At 42.0% G+C, this 20395-nt stretch overlaps 1 protein-coding gene across 2 annotated transcripts in view; it reads left to right on the plus strand.

Annotated features, from left to right (window-relative positions):
* The first annotated feature begins 12137 nt into the window (after positions 1-12137).
* Positions 12138-20395, plus strand: part of VIT (vitrin) — an 80128-nt gene continuing 71870 nt past the window's right edge. For both annotated transcript variants that reach the window (XM_006131292.4, XM_006131293.4), the window contains exon 1: positions 12138-12414. The gene's annotated coding sequence lies outside the window, so the exon portion shown is untranslated. The remainder of the gene's footprint in view (positions 12415-20395) is intronic.

Raw genomic sequence — 20395 nt, forward strand, 5'->3', positions numbered from 1 at the left:
TGTAAGGGGTTGCATGCAGAGGGGCTTTTTATAAACTCTAGCAACCAGCCTTTTTTTAAAGATACAAACCAGAAAAGAAAATAAATTAACCCCTGTCCCCCATTAAACACACTAGCAGTTCTGACCCTAGAGTTTGTTTGGAAACGTGCAGCTGCCAGCACTCTGCTATGATTTCAGCATGTTGCCTCCAGAAAAATCTGCATTTGAACAGTCTTTGGTCCCTAGAGTCTAGGCTAAAGAAGTCAGGGATAAGGGCAATACAGAGAGGAATGTTTCAGGGATGCAGGCGCTAACTCAGTACTATGAGGAGGGAGGGGGGTTTCTGGCATCACCTGCTTACATTGCCATTTGATGCCCTACAGAGGGTAAATAGAAAACATGCAGGGAACATGGTCAAGGAAAAACAGACAGAAGATTGTTACTGGATTTACATTTTACAGATTTGGTTTACGGGGACTATATGGACCTTATCCACATGGTGAGGGGCTATATGATCCACAATAAGGCCTGGTATGCACAGGAAACTGAATTAACAATGATAACTATAGCACATGGCCCTCACTGAAAGCGATCAAATAGAGATAACAAATTGTTAAAAGTCACTTGAATTCTGTTGGAACTGCAAGCCTCTACTTCAGCTGTGTGCTTCCCTTGGAGTTGAATACGGGACGAACACATGATTGCCTCTGCCATACATAAGATTCCTCAACACAGATTACTTCATTTTTATGAGATACGCAACTCAAAAGCCTTTTATAGTCTTGTACTATTTGGCAAACTTCATTAGACCATTGTCAGGTGGCTCTCAGTTATGCCACTAAGCATTTCAAACTTGAACATGATAAGCATTTTCAGAGCAGCTGGCTTGAAGCCTTTTCCATTATATACTAGGGATGGAAGCAAGAAAATCTGATAAGCATAAGCTTATACCTGAGCTAGTCACTTCTCTCCCCCCTTGCTGCCTCTATCAGAGGCAGCAAGGGGGGAGCAGGAGCCAGTGCTAGGGAGAGCTGGCTTAAAAGCTGGTTCCCCCCAGCACCATCTCTGCAGGGGGCAGGGGAGGCAGAGGGGCAGGGGGGACCAGGCATAAGCTGGGAATCAGCTGATTCCCGGCTCATGCCTGGTCCTCAGCTCACGCCTGGTCCCAGATGCTACCCCTCTGCTTTTTAAATGTATTAAGTGCCTGCAGGCTCTTAATATATTTAAAAGGCTGGTGTGCACCGGGGAGAGGGGGTGGAGGGGCACTCAGCGCAAGCAGGGCCAGCTAGAGCCATTCCTGAGCCCTGGGCGCACGGAGCACACACGGCCCTGCCCCCTGGCACACTGCACACCTTATAGCTGCAATCAGACATGTGGCCCCGGGCACACGGCGCCTGATGGCAGCTCTAAGGGGTGCCGTGTGGTGCCCGTTACAGCTGCCATCAGGTGCCCCCCATAGGTTGACCTCCCAGGCAACTGCCTGGCTAGCCCCCTCCTCCCCCCCGCCTTAATCTGGCCCTGAGCGCAAGCCGGGAATCAGCTGTCCCAGCTCACGCTTGGTCCCCTCCGCTGCGTTTCAGCCTTTTAAGTGTATTAAGAGCCTGCTGGTACTTAATACATTTAAAAGGCAGAACAGGGCTGGGAGCTAACCCCATTGGGGCTCTGCAGTTTTCCCCGCTTATTGACTAATCAACTAGTCGATTAGTAGATTTAACTACATTTAACATCCCTATTATATACAGTATTTACAGTTTGGTTCAATGACTCTCAGCATCCCCACTATACAAATTGTTCAGCATCCCCTGATGGGTGATGGGCCCTATTTATGTCAGTCAAGCAGCAGAGAGAGAGCTTAGTGCTGGGGGTGTCCGTAGACTCTCTTTACCCTGTAACAACCAATTGCAAAGACATCATTTTACACTGTTTGAAATAGTAGCATCTTCTACTGTGCCCTCCAGTAAAATCTCCTATGTTGTTCCATACCCAGAGAGCAAGTCTGAATGACCTCTCTCTTTAGTTAAATGGAAAACTACAAAATAAGTATAGTCCCACAAGCTATCTTGAAGTGTGGTATATATACCGCTATAACAGGCTACATTGAAACTGAAAACAAAATGGCTGTTGCCTCCAAGAAGAGCAGATTTTCAGAAATTTAAAAGTGTCTGACAACACAGGCACAACACGTACTTAGCTATGGACAAAAGCCTTCAAAACAGGATCTGGATTATTCCCAACACAGTGGATGTACCTGTACCTGCTGAAGCTTTCGATGAAACATTAGCAAAGTACCATCCTATCCTACCATCTTCTCTTGAGCAGCGAAGGACCTCATCCTGAAGTGGCAGAGGACTGGAGCTGGATATTCAGTGAAGAAGAGAAGAGAAGCCTGACAAGACCCCCACTCATTAAACAGTGGCACTGCTTTGGCACCTGGTTTCATATAAAAGAAAGGTTTCCACATCAGAGTAGCAAGATAGATAGATAGAAAACTTCCCCAAGCTGTACCCATTCTTAGAAAGACTCAGTCTCCCCAACTATGGGATTAAAATGATCAGATTCCACATACTCTATTTTTCCTCTCCAGACTGAATCTTGAACAGTCGCTACATATTTTTTCCCCAGTAATTGGAAGTTTGGCCAAAATTAGTGATTCCCAAATCAGGATTTGATTGCGGTCGATAGTTAATCTCTGATGGCGCAGCATTTCTGTGGCTTTCACCTGATGGGACCGTGGTAAGATGCAGGCATCACAGTCTGCCTTCATAATACAGCAGTTTCTAAAGTTGGTTCACCCGTTGTAGTTTCAAGAATTTTAACAAGGGGTTTGTGATCAGTGACCTATACAAATGTCCTCCCATGGAATTTCCTGAGTCCAAATATAGTGGGCACCTTTCAAATCCCCAAATTTATTGTTCACAGAGTGTTTAAATTATAGCCCAGTAATTGTGGCATGCTCTATTCTAAATTCAGTATAGGGACTATTGCAGCAGCAGTGATAAAGGCAAAACAGCTAACTTTCTGGCCCCATCTGCCATGTCATTACATGTTTAAAGTCTCCTTTACCTGCTATCAAAGCATTCAAATGCCTTTGCAGATACCACTAGCTTCTTGATTTGTTCTAATGTCCTATTATATTTTCCAGTCTAAAAGCAAGTATGTTCTCCATTGTGCCAGCTGATTTACTACAAAGACATATTACAACGAACCTATCTACAACACTTAACCCATGCTAAAAATCTACTCAGATCTATGCTATTTAAACACAGTTTTACTTTGCACACATCTTACATATGACCCCATGAAATCACTAGGGCAGAAAAAAAAAAGCACCTTTTGGCCACTAGTCCACATTTTTATGCTGTGGCAGTAAAGATTCCAGGGTTCTCAAAAGAGCTTTTCTATTTTCAACTATAATGAGTATGTCAATTCAAAAAGTAGATTATTTCACTAAAAATCTTGTAATATTTGTCCATTATGAACTAAAATGCAGCTGCTGGGAAATATTGCAAAGGGACTATTTTCCAGCTACGCTTCTTTTTGGATATTTATGGCAAGGTAATTTCAAGACTCCTGCTTGAGTGCCACCTGCTGGTAAGTTTGAGAAATGTACTTTGGTTAACCCATTTGTTTATGATGCAAGCCAGGAGTGGGCAATCATTTTCAGAGAGGGGCCACTCTATGAATTAGGGTACGTGTTCATGGGCTGGCTCTGGGCCACGCCAGAAGGAGTGGGGCCTCGGGCAAAGGGGTGGGGCCGGAGGCCACAGAGAGAGAAAAAGAGAGCGTGTGAGCGCAAAAGGGAGACACTGTGTGAGAGGCAGACTTTGTGACATAGATTGAGTGTGTGTGACAGTGACTGTGAGTGGGGGGCACATAGTGTGGCACAGACTGGGGGGGTGTGACAGTGACACAGCATTTGTGTTTGCTGGCTGGTGCTGGGCAAGTTTCTGAGAGAAGCCACGCACTGTCTCTTTAAGACAGGGAAAGCTGTTCTGCTCTGTTTTCTACCTCTTCACCCACTCTATAAAGAAGGCATATGGCTGAGGGGGGAGTGTGTGTGTGAGAGGGAGAACACAAGCACAGAAATTTTAGAAACAGTACACTGCCTCTGAAGATAGGCACTCCTGCTTCAGACCTGAGCAGCTCCCTCTTCCCAACCCCTGTGCTGCAGAGATGGAGTACAGAGGCAGGGGGACACCCTGACTTCAGTACTCCCCTCCCCCCATCAGGTCCATACAGCTAGCAGGAGACTCAATAAAAGAAATGACCTCACCCACCTTGTCTCTATCAGCAAGGGACCAACATGGCTACAACAACACTGCACCCACAGAATAGGGCAGAAGGGCAATCCAGTTGCTCTAATTTTGTAACACCGTCTCTCACATATCACACAATGCTGGCATGCCACACATGCCTCTCTCAGACATAGGGTGTAGACACATCAGTACATTTTATGTAAGCTTTGCAGGACATTGGTTACCCCTTCCCAATTTAGAAGTGCCAAGTTATTAGTTAAAGCCTAGCAACGGGGACATAACCCCTAGTTATACTGAGATTATGCCATTTATAGTTTATTATGATTGGCCTCCAAATTTTTCTTTATATCTGTGAGTTTTAAGTGTCCGTGGTCTGATTAAAACAGTACCCGAATTAATCTTTCATTACACGGCTGTTAAAGAAACTGAAGGACATTCATTTTAGCTACGGGATCATTTATCATCCACGGAACGCACAAAGGCAATAAAGCATATTTGCTGTTCTGAACACTTTATTGTTTGCACACGTCAGACAGCTCCAGTGCAGTTGCGACATACTTTAGTTTGTTCAAAAGATTTCCTCTTGCTATTGCTGTGCTGGTTACCGGTGTGAAAGGCTTGCTCCTTGACAATTTCCCACCACACGTCATAGATGGGCACAACCGAGGCTGTGTAGAATAAAAGAATAGCAATGATCTAATGGCAGAAGCAGGTTTTTAGGGTCTAGGTATCCGAGACTATGTCTAGACTGCAAGCCTCTTTCGAAAGATACCTTCGAAAAACCCTCTTTCGAAAAAGGGCATCTAGACTACAACCAGTACTTTCGAAAAAGCAAGCTGCTTTTTCGAAAGAGAGCACCCAAGCAGTCTGGATGCTCTCTTTCAAAAAAGCACAGTTCGCATTCAACAGTGCCTTTTTTCAAAAGAGCACTTTCGAAAAAAAGGCATTATTCTTCCTAAAACGAGGTTTTCTTCAGTCAAAAAAACTGCCATGTTCTTTTGATTTACTTTCAAAAGAACGTGGCAGCAGTCAGGATGCAGGAGAAGTTTTTTTTTTTTTAAAAGGCCACTTTTTTCGAAAAAACCCTGTAGTCTAGACACACCCCAAGTGAAATGTATGAGATTTTGGTTCTGTTCTTGACTCTGACATAGACTTCTTATGTGACCTATAATAATTCACATAGGGTAGGCTCCACAAAGGTACGCAGGCATTGTAACACTGACAGAAAAGGCTCCTAGAAAAATCACAGCAACAACACAGTAATCCAGTACCCTGAGTTAGGTGCACAGACTCCTTGTGCAATGAGTGGGGAGAGATGGGTGCCTCAGAATGTGATTCACAAAGCTGGCACACTTGTCCAGGAGCTGCCTATGCTAATCAATGAGAAGTTACACAAATTTATACTAGAAATGTGAATGGTGAAAGGAATTAGCAACTGGAACAATGTACCAAGGTTAATGGGGGATTCTTCATCCTTGACCATTTTAAAATCAAGTTTGGGGATGTTGTTCTAAAAGATCTGTCCTAGAACTATTTGGAGGGATTTCTATAGACTGTGGTATGTCGTTGGTCAGATTAGATGATCATGGTGTCCCTTCTGGCTTTGGAATCCACGAAACCTTCTCACCTTGGTTTTAAATGATTCTATTAGTAAATTGTTGAACAATTTATTTAATTTCTTCCGAAGTGTGACCCACCTCTACCAATTCACCCTGGTGCAATGGATAGGGCACAGAGCTGGGAGTCAGAGGAGCTACTTTAAACACTAACTGGCTATGTAATCTTAAGCAATAGCAACATGATAAACCTCTCTGAGCCTCGGTTTTCCAGTTAGAAAAATAGGGCTAGTTATTACTTATTGCTCTGTGTAGAGCTGTTTAAGACTTAGGACTAAAAGCAATACAAAATTTAATACCATGCTCAAGAGATAAATACCATGTTATGACCAGGGTGTAAACACTGAGATAAAGAGCACAGTTAAAAGAGGATAATTTTTTTCTATATTTCAAATTAAAAGACTGACTTTGTTATTCAGCGGAGCTTCCCAAAAGTCAAATGTTTATCATTTAATCTGAGTATTAGACTGACTATTGCCAGCCTTTAAAATTTTGCCACGAGAGGGCACTACCCACTGCAAATGAGAGTTAAGACATCTGGTCATTTTATCACACTACAGCAATAAATCAAAGTGTCAGAAATGGATGTGGAAGTTTCAGATGACTACTTTTTCTTATAATTTGTTTTATTTGATTGTTTCATGTTTAGAGAATGGTAGCCAGACTTGTAATACATCTGTGTCTCCATTTGAGTGTGGTGGCAAACATACTGGGCATCCGGTTGAACAGACATGTGTTTCATATACAAAGACATCAAAGACAGTGTTTAATATTGACTGTCACATATGGAACAGGCCACTATTATATCAACTCACATTCACAAACAATAACTTTGCTGAAAAAGAGTTAATGTTGAAAGCTCATCACTTGGCCCTCTCCCCCCAGTGGCACCTCATCCCCAAGCACACAGCTTTGGGGATCAGTGGGAGGGGGGGCTTGGCACCATGCAGAGGTAGCAGTCACACCTCCATGTACTCCCATGTTGGCAGGAGTCACAGGGAAAGTGGCACACAGTGGGCAAGTACACTCTCTCCGCTTGTGCTCTACTTCCCCATGTAATGGAGATGAGAGGGCAATGGCAGGAATGGGTGGGGCTTAGGGGCCGATAACAGACAGCCCCGCTCCCCCGGCCTGCCAGGAGCTCCAGGCTCGATTGCACAATAGCTCCCCCTGAGACTGGCCTGTGGGCTGGAAGTTTGAGACCCCTGAGTTAAGACATCCAGCCACTATCCAGTTGCCCTACAATTCTCCACTGTTAATGATCACCAACTCTCTCAGGACTGCTAATACATATAGTAAACAGTACTAGATCTTACACTGATTCCTAGGGCATCTGAATAGGAACCTCCTTCTATTCTTGTAACTGGCTGTTTATTCTTTTCTTTCTACCTCTCAAAACATCATTTATTCCATGGCTGGATTTTACCTCACTCTAGTTACTATGTTTTCTTAAAAGTTCATTATAAAGAACTGAATTCTACTTCTTTTGAAATCTAAATACAGGTTGAACCTCTCTAGTCCAGCAACTTCTGGTCCGCCAACCTCCATAGTCCGGCATGATTTTCATTAGCCAGCTGTCCATTTATCATGGGTGTAGCCAAGTTTCCCATGGTCCCATAAAGTTTGTTTATAGCCACCAGTCCTGGCTTTCAGTGCTCTTTGCTATTATTTAGCTCTAATTTACCCCTAAATGTCTTCTAAGCACCCAGTCAGCAGCCAGTAATGCTGCTAGACAATATTGCCCTCCCATGATTCAACAAGTTCTCTGGTTTGGCACTGGTCAGGTCCCAAGGGTGCCAGACTAGAGAAGTTCAACCTGTAATTTATAGTCACTGCTCTTGCTTGCACTGCTCAGCTATTCTCCCAAAGACTTCACATAGATTGCAGAAGTAGGAGCTAGCATTAGAAAAGCTGCTCTGCTTTGTCTCTATCATATGGCAATGAAAACACATTAGTTTGCATTTCAGAAACCACAAATATGAAAATTAACACTGACAGTTATTTTGTCTGGCATATTTTATTGAAGAGGAATCAGTGAGCTTCTGCTGCTGTTGTGCAGTACTGCTGTGACATATAGCCTTCAGGATTCTCTGTGCTGTACAAGCATGACCAGGCCACATGACATGCACTAGCCCCACTAGGAATACATTTATGACACCCAAGAATAATGGTAAGTAGCTGGACTTTAGTTCCTGGCACTAGCCACCTGACATGGATCACAAACACAAAAGTGTAACAATCCTGTTTGTTTTCGTGCCTTCAATACTTCATCTCTTTACAAGTGTCATTCTGGTCACACCATCCCATAAATTCATCTATGCAGCAGATACTGTGCTAGCAATGCAAATGTCCTCTCTGAAGGCCACAGAACAGGTCATGAACAGAGACGTCTGGAAACGTGAGACTCATTTCAAACCTTGGCGATCGAACTCCAATGCTTTGAAAACATTCATCTCTGCCTTGCACTTAAAACCAAACTCCAGGGTACCTTGGAGTTTCCCTCGATTGGACACTGAGTTATTGCCAAAATCTTGACAGCACCAAAAAGAAGATAAAAACAAAGGTTAACATAATTCAGAAGCTCATTGGTAAATGATGGAGATGGGATGGGATGCATGCACACTTTAAGCATCTGTACAAGCCCTGGTTTTGTCATCAGCGGAATGTTGCATACCAGTTTGGTGCAATAACTCCACACCAATCTCACTGACATTGAAATCAATGCTTCACTCAAGATTATTAATGTGTCTCTCAAATCAATGCCAATATCTTGGCTTCCGACTTAGGTAGGCATCATGGCAGTCTACATCAGGTGAGATACTGCTGTGGTCCAGAAGTACAATACGATCCTGGCTGCTCATTCCAGAGCTACTTATACATCAATTCATTGCCGCTCACCTGACTCAAAACCAGGAAGTATTCCTGGAGCCATGCGTCAGCGCTACAAGCCAATGGAAAGAACACCCACATTCATTAGCTTGAATGGTAGGCCTCTTGTGACATTTCTAACAAAGACCTGATTGAAGGTCCAACTAAAGAAATCCAATAATTTTTCCTTCCCGATTGGCAGTGCAGTGCTTATAACCACATTAAAAACAATGTGCCAAAGGTGTGGGTATTTCCCCCGCAAATGGAAAAATCAACGAACCACCAAATTGTAATCGTGGTGAGGTACAAACTACGTGACACATCATGGACACTTGCCCAATTCACACTTACAGTGGTGATACAAGGGGGATCCACCTAGCTAACCCAGAAGCATTAAAACAGCTTTTGGATTTTAAAATTAAATTATAATCCCAGCACACTGCTTTTCAATTGCCAGATGAAAGAAGAGACTCTTGACAGAGGACAGAATTCAGAGGCTGCCATTAACTATTCCATCCCCCTTTTTTGGTTTGAACTCATATGCAAGTAAAATAACAGCGACCAAAAGCTAGCACAAAAAATAATGCCAATTAATGGAATATACAACTAGAGAGACATCTCAGTCGAGAGAGGATCTGAACATATGACAGATGAGGGGGTTATTTTGACTCCTATAGGACCTCAGTAATTATCATCTCCAATCCTGATGACTTCCTGATTCACAGGAACAAGTCTTGTTCCCAGTTAGTTCCTTCTGCAGTGGCCATTGAGGTGTGTCTACCACATGGAGCCTGTGCTGATCATTGTGCTTTTCATTTTCAATTCCTGGAGTGATGGGGAATTGATGGATTTAGGCACTTGGTAAAATTTTCATAAGTACCTATTCGCAACTTTAAAAATCTGACCCTAAGCTCCTTTTGCCCATCTGAACATCATAAAGCATTAGGAGGTGTGTTATGATATTAACTGCTTTTCTTTTTATCAAGGTCTTTGCTCTTTGAATTGATTTTTCTGTTAAACCATTTGAATTTGCATCTTAAGGACTTGATGTGGTATGCTTGAATGGATAAATCACTGAAAAAATGGCTGAAATTAGTCATGTGTGAATTCTGGGCCAATTTTTGTTAGTAACTTGTTTGTAATCCTTTGGCCCTGGTCAACACTAGGGAGTTATCTTAAAATAAACCCCCTTATTTCGAAATAACAAGTGGAGCGTCCACACTACCAAGCCCATTATTTCAAAATAGGGTGTTGGTTCTTTCGAAATAACTTCTGCTTTCCATGAGTAATGCTTATTTCAAAATAGTTATTTTGAAATAGGGGTAGTGTGGATGCTCCACTGCTGCTATATCAAAGTAACTATCCCGCAGTCATTCAAAATAATTACCACCCAGTGCTTTGTGGGGCTCTACGTTGAGGTAGTGTGTCCACATTAAAGGTGTGTCTACACTACACAACAGCTCAAAATAAGATATACAATTTGAGCTACTCAAATTACGTATCTTATTTTGATCTTATTTCAAAATAGCTTATTTTGTAATTTGGCGCTGTCTACACAGTGCCAAATTTCTAAATAACCTGCTATTCTGAAACATCCCTTACTCCTCATAGAATGAGGTTTACAAGGATCTTGGAATAGCGAGCCTGTTATATTTTGAAATAACGGGCTTGCTGTGAAGACTCTGGATAGCTATTTTGGGATACTCTGTTATCCTGAAATAGCATTGCAGCATAGACATAGGATAAAGGAGACCGCCTCGGACTAATTTCAAGGCTTCCCTGTAGTGCTTTTTTGAAATAGTTATTTTGGGAGTTATTGTTTGAAATAAATTATTTCAAAATAATTTCCTAGGGTAGACATGCCCTTGATGAGTATGCAATGTTATTACACTAATCTGTTGTACAACTGTAACATTTTAGCTAAAATTAGAATAGTGATCTATAGGACTCTACCAAATTCATGGTCATCGAATGTGTCACAAACCATGAAATCTGGTTTCCCCCTATGAAATCTGGTCTTTTATGTGCTTTACAGACTTCATGGGGGAGTCCAGCACTTCTAAAATTGAGGATTCTGTCCCCAAAGTGAGTTGATGGGGAGGTCGCAAGGTTATTTTTGGGGAGGGTGTGGTGTTGCCATCCTTATTTCTGTGCTTCTTTCAGAGTTGGGTGGCTGGTAACCAATGGCTCAGGGCTGAAGGCAGCCCTGCAGAAACAAGGGGAGCCATCCTTGCAACCTCTCCCCCCCTCCCCCCCCACAACCCTACAATTACAACACTGTGAAATTTCAGATTTAAATATCTGAAATTATGAAATTTATGATTTTTAAAATCCTATGACTGCGACAGTGGCCACAATGGACCATGAATTTGGTAGGGCTCTAGTGATCTACTAACAAACGATAATCTTTTGCTTTTGGATTCAAATAAATCAGCACCATTCTTGGGCCAAGGGCAATCAGGAAGTACACATGGCTTCAGTGTTTCTATTGAATTCTGTTTCCTCTATTTATTTAAACACTCCTCCTTGGCCAAAGCAAAATATCTAGGGCCTCCTTCATATACTTAATAACACTGTACTCAGAAGGCATTGTGAATTATGCTCAGCATTTCTAACCTCACACTTGGAAGTAACTGGGTCTTTCTAGGAAAAGCTTCTCAACTTTTTGGGTCATTTTGTGTGTTTCATTTGATCTTGTCGTATTTTGTTTTGAAAATGAGTGATTGCACACAACAAAGTAAGTCACAAACTGGATCAAGTCCAAGACAGTACTATATATACAGTTGGTGTTTAAAAGGGCCAGTTTCACAAAGATGAAAACAATCTGCCAAATCAGTTGGGAGAAAGAATTTGAACATAAACATGAATGAATGAGAACTGGGAACTATTTAATATCATTTTACTAAATGCCCCAAAAATCTACCCTCATGAGGGAAAGCAGCACTGTTTTTTCATTTCTACCTGAAATGCTTTTATGAGCCAAATTCTAGTACTGTGCCTTTACTCACAAACAGTAGCACTGAGCTCCATGCTATTTCTAAAGTAAGAAGCTACTTCAAGTGAGTAAAAGGATCAAAACCTGGCTCTTAAAAAGCAAGTTTTTTTTTAAATCTAGCTCACAATTTTGTCTAGTATTTATAATCCTCAGAACTACTCAATGTATTTCATGCTACTGGCTGTAGCCCTTGTCGTATCAAACAAGCTAACATCTCAACTTCAGTGTTGCTGAAATGCTGAAACTAAAGAAAATGGAACCAAATCATCAGAAAAGGTTTCCAAAAGAGCAAAACTTGACAGATCTGACAGACTAGTGGGTACATTTTAATTTCATCTTGAGAAAATAGAAATCCCTTAAAAAAAAAGTGGGAGGGAGAAGAAATTTAAAAGAGCACCGCCTAATTCAGCAGCTAACTCAGAGTAAGAAGCTCTGCATGTGTGTTGGACGGGGAGGGGGGGGTGAGACACAGAGCAAGCGAGTGAGTGTAATGTGCCTTTCAAAGTGCTGGGAGCTTGATGGGAATGTTTGATTAGCTCCACTCAGAAAAAAAAAAGTGTCCAGGCCTCCTTTTCCTGCTTGTTTCTGATTCTTTAGAATAACGTTGACTGGACTTTGTGGTGCAGAAAAACTTGGGAAAAAATACCGCCTTCATACTGTGAGGAGAAAAGGAAATAGAAAGTCACTCACCTCAAGCAAGGTAATTGTGGTGCTATTCCTATGCTCTATAGCTGTGATTATGGGAAGAGGGAGTTTGTTTTTTCAATGTCTAATTAAATACTTTTTACCATCAGGATGCTGCAGAGTCTTTTTGTCTAAATTTTTACACTGGATGCATGTGACAAAAATTCCTAAGGGGAAACAGAATCTATACAATGAAATTATTCTGTCTGTCATATATACCTTAGAAATTGTTTATTAAATCATTAAGTCCTTACTGTTAAACTGTATACACATGCAGCCTTAGCAATAAAGGTTTAATCATTTCATTAAATAGATGTGTATAATTATGCACCTGTGTGCATACCCATCTAGATCAAGTTGAAAGAGACTGAAAATTGTGTAGTGTTCTTTGTATACTCCTTTTCAACTAGCTGAGCATTTTTCTCTGCACTCAGTAATGTGTGCATAACTTGTGCACAGGAAGTATGAGTGGTATCATTAATTAACCTTTAAGAACACAAATCATTGTGATACTATATTTTTAAATTAAATGATTTCACTGCAGCCGATAGCACCAAATTCCCTGATAGATATAGATGTGTGTACTGTAGAGTTGCTGCATTGTACATATATTTTGATGGTGAATGCTTGCTCTGCTGGTGAGACTCTAAAACTGAATAGCATTACTGAGCCTGCTGCAGCTGCTGTGATCCGCACAAAGAGATTGGGGTCTTGATAAGTCTTTAAAATGTGATTTGTGTCAGACCAGTACAAACACGAACCAAATGCCCCAAAGAAATATTTCACAGGGAGAGTTCTCGAAGAGTTAGTCAATATATGCTTCTAGAAGTTTATGGCAACTGCGCCACTTTCAGAGCCAAAAAGGAATTACAGATTCTCTTTGAGGCAGATTTCTTTTCCACTACCTTAACTTTAGAAATATAACTAATCACCTGTGGCAAAAAAAACCCAACATATCCTAGATAAAATGGTAAAGATTTATAGATATGTTACACTGTAGTATATCAAGAACTAGAGCAAAAAAGGCCTAAGATTTTCAAACAGAGTTCTATGGTACACTTTGCTAGATTAAATTACATTTATATGGAATTTACATTACATTAAATTACATCCTGCATTTTACTAGTCAAGCTGCTTGTCTATTTTTATTTTCTTTGCATAAAGGCTCAGCGCCTACAGTCTGTATTCAGATCTGTGAGTGGAGTTAAAGGGCTGTAGGAGCTGACCTTTAATACGGTGTGAACAGAAGTAAAGAATTCACCACATAATAATCTAATCTAATTTTCTCAGTATTCAATTAACATCTGATTTCAAAGGGACTTGTTTCTTCTCCAGTTTTATCTGATCTAGCTAATTGCTTGGCAAGCTTCATATCACCTGTGGTGAAAGATTACACATTCTGTCTTTTTATGATTCAAAAGCAAGAACAATTCTACAATTATTTTTCAAGTCTCAATCGTAATATAATTCAAATTTCATCTTTTTGCCTTCTCGATGAATAGCTTTCTTTGCTTAGTTTTTGCTCTATGTAAAGATGGTCATTTTGCTTTTAATGGGAGAGATTGCTGTAAGAGGTCTGAAATTATCTGCATGAAGTCATATAAAAGAACACCGTTGCCATTTATTATTTCTATCCATTACTCATGAGGATGCATTGTTTTTTGTGCTAAAAGCAACCCTGGAATTTATATAAAATTCTTTTAAATGCTTGATTGTAGCTGGTCCTTTAGAGGTGCTAAGAAGAGAGGTAGTTTTAATTCCCTCAGTCTCCCTAGCCTGTATGCTTCAAAAACTCTCTGAGAGAGAAAGCATGATCCACTGGGGAAGGTGCTAATTCCTTTCAATTCCTGCTCAGCCACAGATTGGTGAAATCATGGTCCCACGGAAGTCAGTGGTAAAATTAGTCTCTCTGTGACTCATTCCCATACTTTTGGGGGCCCCACAGCAGCTACCTTAACTGTCCTATGAATGGCAGGGACCTGGGAGATTACGGGGGACCTGGCGGAGAGCAGCAGCAGGGGTCACCTCCCCCATACTCACCACACAGGCGATGGGAGCCAGAGCAGTCCAGCAGCCTGTTCCACCCTGCTGTGCTCAGTTTGTCGGTGGCAGTGGGAGGCAGAGAGCTGTGGCCCTAGGGCACTCTGCTTCCCACCACTGTGGAGAAGCACAGTGCAGAAGGCCAGGAGGGTTGGGGCAGAGAAGACTACCAGGCCACTCTATTCCTGCTGCTGCACGGTGAGTGGAGGAATAGGCAACTCCTGCTGCCACCATGTCAGATCCCCATAATTCTCCAGGCGAAGGGGGTGAAGCAGGGGTGGGGTTTGGAAAAGGGATAGAAGGGGGTGGAGCCAGCAGTGGAGGAGTTTCCTCAGGCCCCATTCCCCTTTTGGAACAGCCCTATTCATTCCCTGCCTGTACAATAGGGCTCTTATTATTACCCTACCCCCAAACATAGGGGCCAGCTCCATGATTTCCATGGCTGGAGCACCCACAAAAAATTAGTAGGTATTTAGCACCCACTGGCACCTAGCCCCTCCCCTGCCCCACAGTGCCTCCTGTCCACTGGCAACCCCACTGTACAACTCCTCCTCCTGCCTCCCAGCGACCCCTGCCCACCATGATCAGCTGTTTCCAGGTGTGTAGGAGGCCCTAGGAGGGAGGTGGAGGAGCAGAGATGGGGCGCACTGAGGAAGGGGGCAGAAAGAGGCAAGAAAGAGCAGAGTGGGGGAGGAGGAGGCAGGGCAGGGTTGGGGCATGGAATGGAGCAAGGGATGGAAGAGGTGGGGTTCGAGGCTTGGGGAGGGGGTCAGATGGGGCAGGCCCTGCCGCAGAGCAGGGGGTTGTCTAACGACATACGAATTGTGAGGTGCTCTTGGTCACGATGGCCATATGAGTGCCTGAGAACGTGCCTACATATCCCAATTGATCTAATAATGAGTCCTAGCTAAGAAAAGGTCCTACTGTTTCTTCCCTGAGCTGGAGCATTTATGCAGTAAGTGATAAGGTCATAGACCTGCTGGCCCTGAGAGCCCAAGGAAGTTTTCTGGCTGTGTAAGGATTCTGAATCTGCCAGAATTCCTTCCAGGGCCCCTCCACTGTGGGCTGTGGTTTGAAAGTTACATTCTGTCCCTAAGAATTCAGGGCTGGATTACCAGCTAAGCACAGCTGGCTGCCTCACATCTATTTCCCTCCCAAACTGAAAAACACGTACAGCTCTCTAAATTCTGCCTCAGGTGCTCATCACTGCTGCATGTCTTTCATTGGTATGTGGTGGTGGTGAGGGAATATGAACCAATAAAAAGATCCAAGAAGTCAAAAGGTAAAATGAAGAGCTTTTTTAAAAGGATAAAACTTTGATCCAAGGCCTCTGGATATTTGGGAATAATAGTGGTGCCATAGAGTGTTGATATGGTAACTCCATGGGAAGCTAATGAAAGTCTAGGCCTAAACTCTCTTCTAAATGCTTATACATGAGTAGTGCGTTATGCCCAGGGTCACCGATGGGAAGCAAAGAGGCAGTTGTCCTGAAGCCCAGCAATTTAAAAGGCCTCCAGGCTCGGGGCTGCCGTCACCGGCCAGAGCTCCAGGCCTTTTTGATCACTACAGAGCCCCACACAGCTCAGCCTGGGTGGCTCTGAAGGCTGGTTGAGGGAGGTATGGTGCTGTCTGGCTGGCATTAAGGGCTGGCTGCCCCTAGCACTTTCCTTCCTGAGGGGCCTGGAACCAAGATCCATCTACCCTCACAGTGCACAGGGCCCAGCAAAGTCTGTGACCAGCCCTGGTTATGCCATGCTTAGTTACATTTTTAGTAAACACTGCTCAGCGTAAGTGGAATAGAATTGGCCATGATTTTGAACAAAATACTGCCTGGTTTTGTTGCCATTGGGATAAGAGAGGATATAATTTTCTGTCGTCTAATAAATGCTCCAGCTGAGGCCTAATCAGTGCAATGTAGACCGGAAGAATTACTTTGTGGCTACGTCTGGACTGGCATGATTTTCCGCAAATGCTTTTAACGGAAAAGTTTTTCCGTTAAAAGCATTTGCCGAAAAGAGCATCTAGATTGGCATGGCCGCTTTTCCGCAAAAGCACTTTTTGCGGAAAAGCATCCATGCCAATCTAGACGCAGTTTTGCACAAGAAAGCCCTGATTGCCATTTTAGCCATCGGGGCTTTTTTGTGCAAAACAGTTTTTAGCTGTCTACACTGGCCCTCTTGCGCAAAAACAATTCCGGAAAAGGACTTTTGCCCGAACAGGAACGTCAAAGCATTTGCGCAAGAAACACTGATTTCAGACAGTAGAACATCAGTGCTTTTGCGCAAAATCAAGCAGCCAGTGTAGACAGCTGGTAAGTTTTTGCGCAAAAGCAAGTGCTTTTGTGGAAAAACTTGCCAGTCTAGACGCAGCCTGCATGTCATGCTTACAATACTCCTGCTAATACATCTGAGAATTATGTTTAGGTTTGGTTTGGGGTATTTTTGCAGTGTTACACTTTTGGCTCATACTTAGCTTGTGGTCCACTATGATCCCCATAACCCTTTCAGCAGCACTCCTTCCTCAGTAGTCATTTCCCATTTTGTATGTGCACATGCGGTTCTATAACCTGAGATTTAATTTTGGTTAATCTCAGAATACTACAGTACCAGTGCTTTGGTAACACTATTCAAATTCCACAAAACCTCTCTCATTCCTGTGCCATTCCACACTATTCCAAAGACATTCTGAGTGGAGCTCCTCACTGTGACAATTTACTTCCACCACATGCAGAACCTTGAAACTCTGAGACATAATGGTTTGAAATATACCCATTGAGACAACCCTAAAGGAAAGTCTCACAAGGAGCTTTGAAGGGGCTGAGATTTTCAGTAGGATTAGAGTTAAGAGCTGGGTAAAAAAAAAAAAAAAAAAATCCTATGAAAAATTTCAAAATGAGGTGAAAAATGTTCTTTGAAATGGTCTGAAATATGTTTCGATTTTTTTTGTCCCCCTCCCATTCCTTTACCTGGATAAAGGAAGGAAGGAAAGTTCTGACTAAAAAGAACATTTCATTTCATTTCATTTCAAAGAGCTATTTTTCATTTAAAATGTTTCAATGAAAACACTTTGTCTGATTGTAGTTTTCACTTCCACTCAGTTGACAAATCCCCTATTTCATATTCAAAACTGAAAATGTTGATACAACTTCCACAGTTGTTCTCATAGATGTACTCATGTTTGATGGCCTTATTCAAATCTTGGACCTGCACACGTCATTGTCTTGGTTGTGCTATCATGACCATACTGTTAATGTGTTACGGGTGATTCTGTCTGTGTCTGCTCAGAGAGAGACATCAAATTTTATCCAGTCAATTTCAGCTTTTTTTAAAATCTCTAGGGGTAATGGAACTTTCCATGATACATAGATTTTTGGTGGTGCATTGAAATCTATGTCAATATGATGAATTATTCCCTTAATGCATCGGATTCCATTTCTTCAAACGCTTTACACATTTTCTTCATCCTGGGAAGAGGGTCTTGTTTGATTAACTGCATTTACAGACTGTTCTTAAACCCTTAAATTTATAGTGGTGCTCTGTAACAATCTTGATGCTCTTACCTGGTTATTAGCTTCTTTTACAGAAAGTGTATCATTTCCAAGTGAAATTCTTATATGACTCAAAATATTCTTGACATTTCTAAGGGACAGGGGCTTTGTCTATCCACTTAAAGGTGTTTTGTATTCCTACTAGAATGTATTGTAGGTTTCCAGAGAGTCTGTATATATAGAAGTGGAGAATTTTACCTTCTCCAGTATTACTTGTTTACATGAAAATTTAGAATCAGTGAAACTGCTTACTCCATCTCTCTGCCAGATTCCCTTGGGTGTTCAGAAAACTTCAGTTGTTCTATTTTTGACCAATATGTAGTTTATTTCTGACACCATTTAATAAAGTTGCACAATAGATCAGAACCCACTGATCTCACTGGCTATTTTACAGCTATTTTATAGCTAACACCCAGTTGAGGTCAATGCATATACACAGTCCCCCAGCCCTACTCCATTCTGCACAATGCAGATCTTTCTAAGCACTGGGGAAAAAAGCACAGATGGAGTAGACAGGATGGCTTTGGCTTCCTCAGCTGTAGGATGCTGTTCTAGCAAAAAGGACTGCTAGGAAGAGATGGAGTCCAGCTGTCCAAAAAAGGGAAAAAACATCTTCACGCAGTGAAATGCCTACTTAGTAATGAGAGCTATAAACGAATAAGATTAATTATGATTAGATGTTTAAACACCACTGATATTAACAAGGGGGAAGAAACAGAAGCCAAAGTAGGGAAGGAACAGTTTCAAGAATATTTAGATAAGATAAATATATTCAAGTCGGCAAGGCCTGACAAAATTAGCCTTTAGGTATTTAAGGAAACATTAGCGATTATATTTGAGGACTCATGGAGGATGTCCTAAAGTACTGGAGACAGGTAAACATAGTACCTATCTATAAAAAGGGGAACCAAGAGGCCCTGGGGAATTATAGACTAATTAGTTTAACTATGATACCAGAAAAGATTCTGGAAAAATATAGCAATCAGGTTATAAGTACCTAGGATAACAGGGTGATAAGAAATAGACAACATGGGTTTGTCAAGAACAAACCATGCCAGACCAACCTAATTTCCATTTATTTATTTTTTGGAAGCTTTGTTGGCTTAGATTCTAGAGAATGATGGTGGTGGGGAGGACATTGTAAATCTCATGTATCTTAATTTTAGTGATGCTATTGACACAATCCCAAGTGATGTTCTCTTAAGCAAGCTAAGGAAATGTGGTCTAGATGAAATTACTATATAGGAGAGTGCATAGCTGGTTGAAATACCAACTCAATGAGAAGTTATCCACAGGTCACTGTCAAACTGGCAGGGCATATCAAGTAAGGTGCTGCAGGGGTCAGTCCAAAAATCTGGTAGAGTGCAACAGTTTGACTAAGGGCTGGGAAAACAGTGTGGAGAGTATGCTTATAAAATTTGCTTTGGACTCCAACCTGGGAGGAGGTGCAAGCCCTTTAGAAGACAGGATTAGAATTTAATATGACCTTGACAAACTGGAGAACTAGTCTGAAACAGTAAGAAGAAAGTCAATAAAAACAAATGCAAAGTACTACACGTAGGAAGGAAATGTCAAATGCAAAGCTACAAAATGAGGAATAGCTGATTAGGCATTTGTACTGTTAAAATGGACTTGGGTGTTATAGTGGATCACAGACAGAGTATAAACCAACAAGGAGATGATATTGTGAAAAAAGGCTAATATCTTTCAGAGGTTTACTAAACAGAGTATCATATGCAAGATGTGGAAGGTAATTGTCCCACTGTTTTAGCAATAGGGAGGCCTCAGCTGGTGTGCCATGCAGAACTGGACACACTACAGCTTCTCAAAGTCATGAACAAGCTGGAAAGAGTGTGCAGAGGAGAGCAACAAAAATGATAAAGCACAAAACGCCTGCTCTCTGAGGAAAGGGTTAGAAAGTTGGGTGTTTACTTTTGAAAAAGTCTCTTAAAAATAAGACTGAGGTAGACCCAATAACAGTCTTCAACTATGCTTTGGGCTGTCATGCAAAGGGTGGTGATCAATTGCACTCCAGACCTGCTGAAGATAAGGCAAGTAGTAATAGGCTTAATCTGCAGCAAGGGAGATTTCAATTAAATGTTAGGGAAAACTTTCTAACTCTAAGAATAGTTAATTCTGGAATAGGTTCCCAAGGAAGATTGCAGAATCCCATCACTGGGGGGGGGTTTAAGAGTAAGTTAGACCAAATGCCTATCCGGGTTGAGCTAGGTACATTCCCCCTGCCTCAGTCCAAGTGGGACTTGAACATCTCTCCAGGTCCCTTCCAGCCCTGTATTTCTATGATATGACAAACTGCAGGCTGACAAAACACAAGGTTCTGTATCCCAGGCAAGCAGGTCTTCATTTCTACAGTGCTTGGAATCATGAGGCTACCTGTTTGTACCCTGAA

This window comes from Pelodiscus sinensis, chromosome 3, assembly GCF_049634645.1.
Source record: "Pelodiscus sinensis isolate JC-2024 chromosome 3, ASM4963464v1, whole genome shotgun sequence".
NCBI classification, from domain to species: Eukaryota; Metazoa; Chordata; order Testudines; family Trionychidae; genus Pelodiscus; species Pelodiscus sinensis.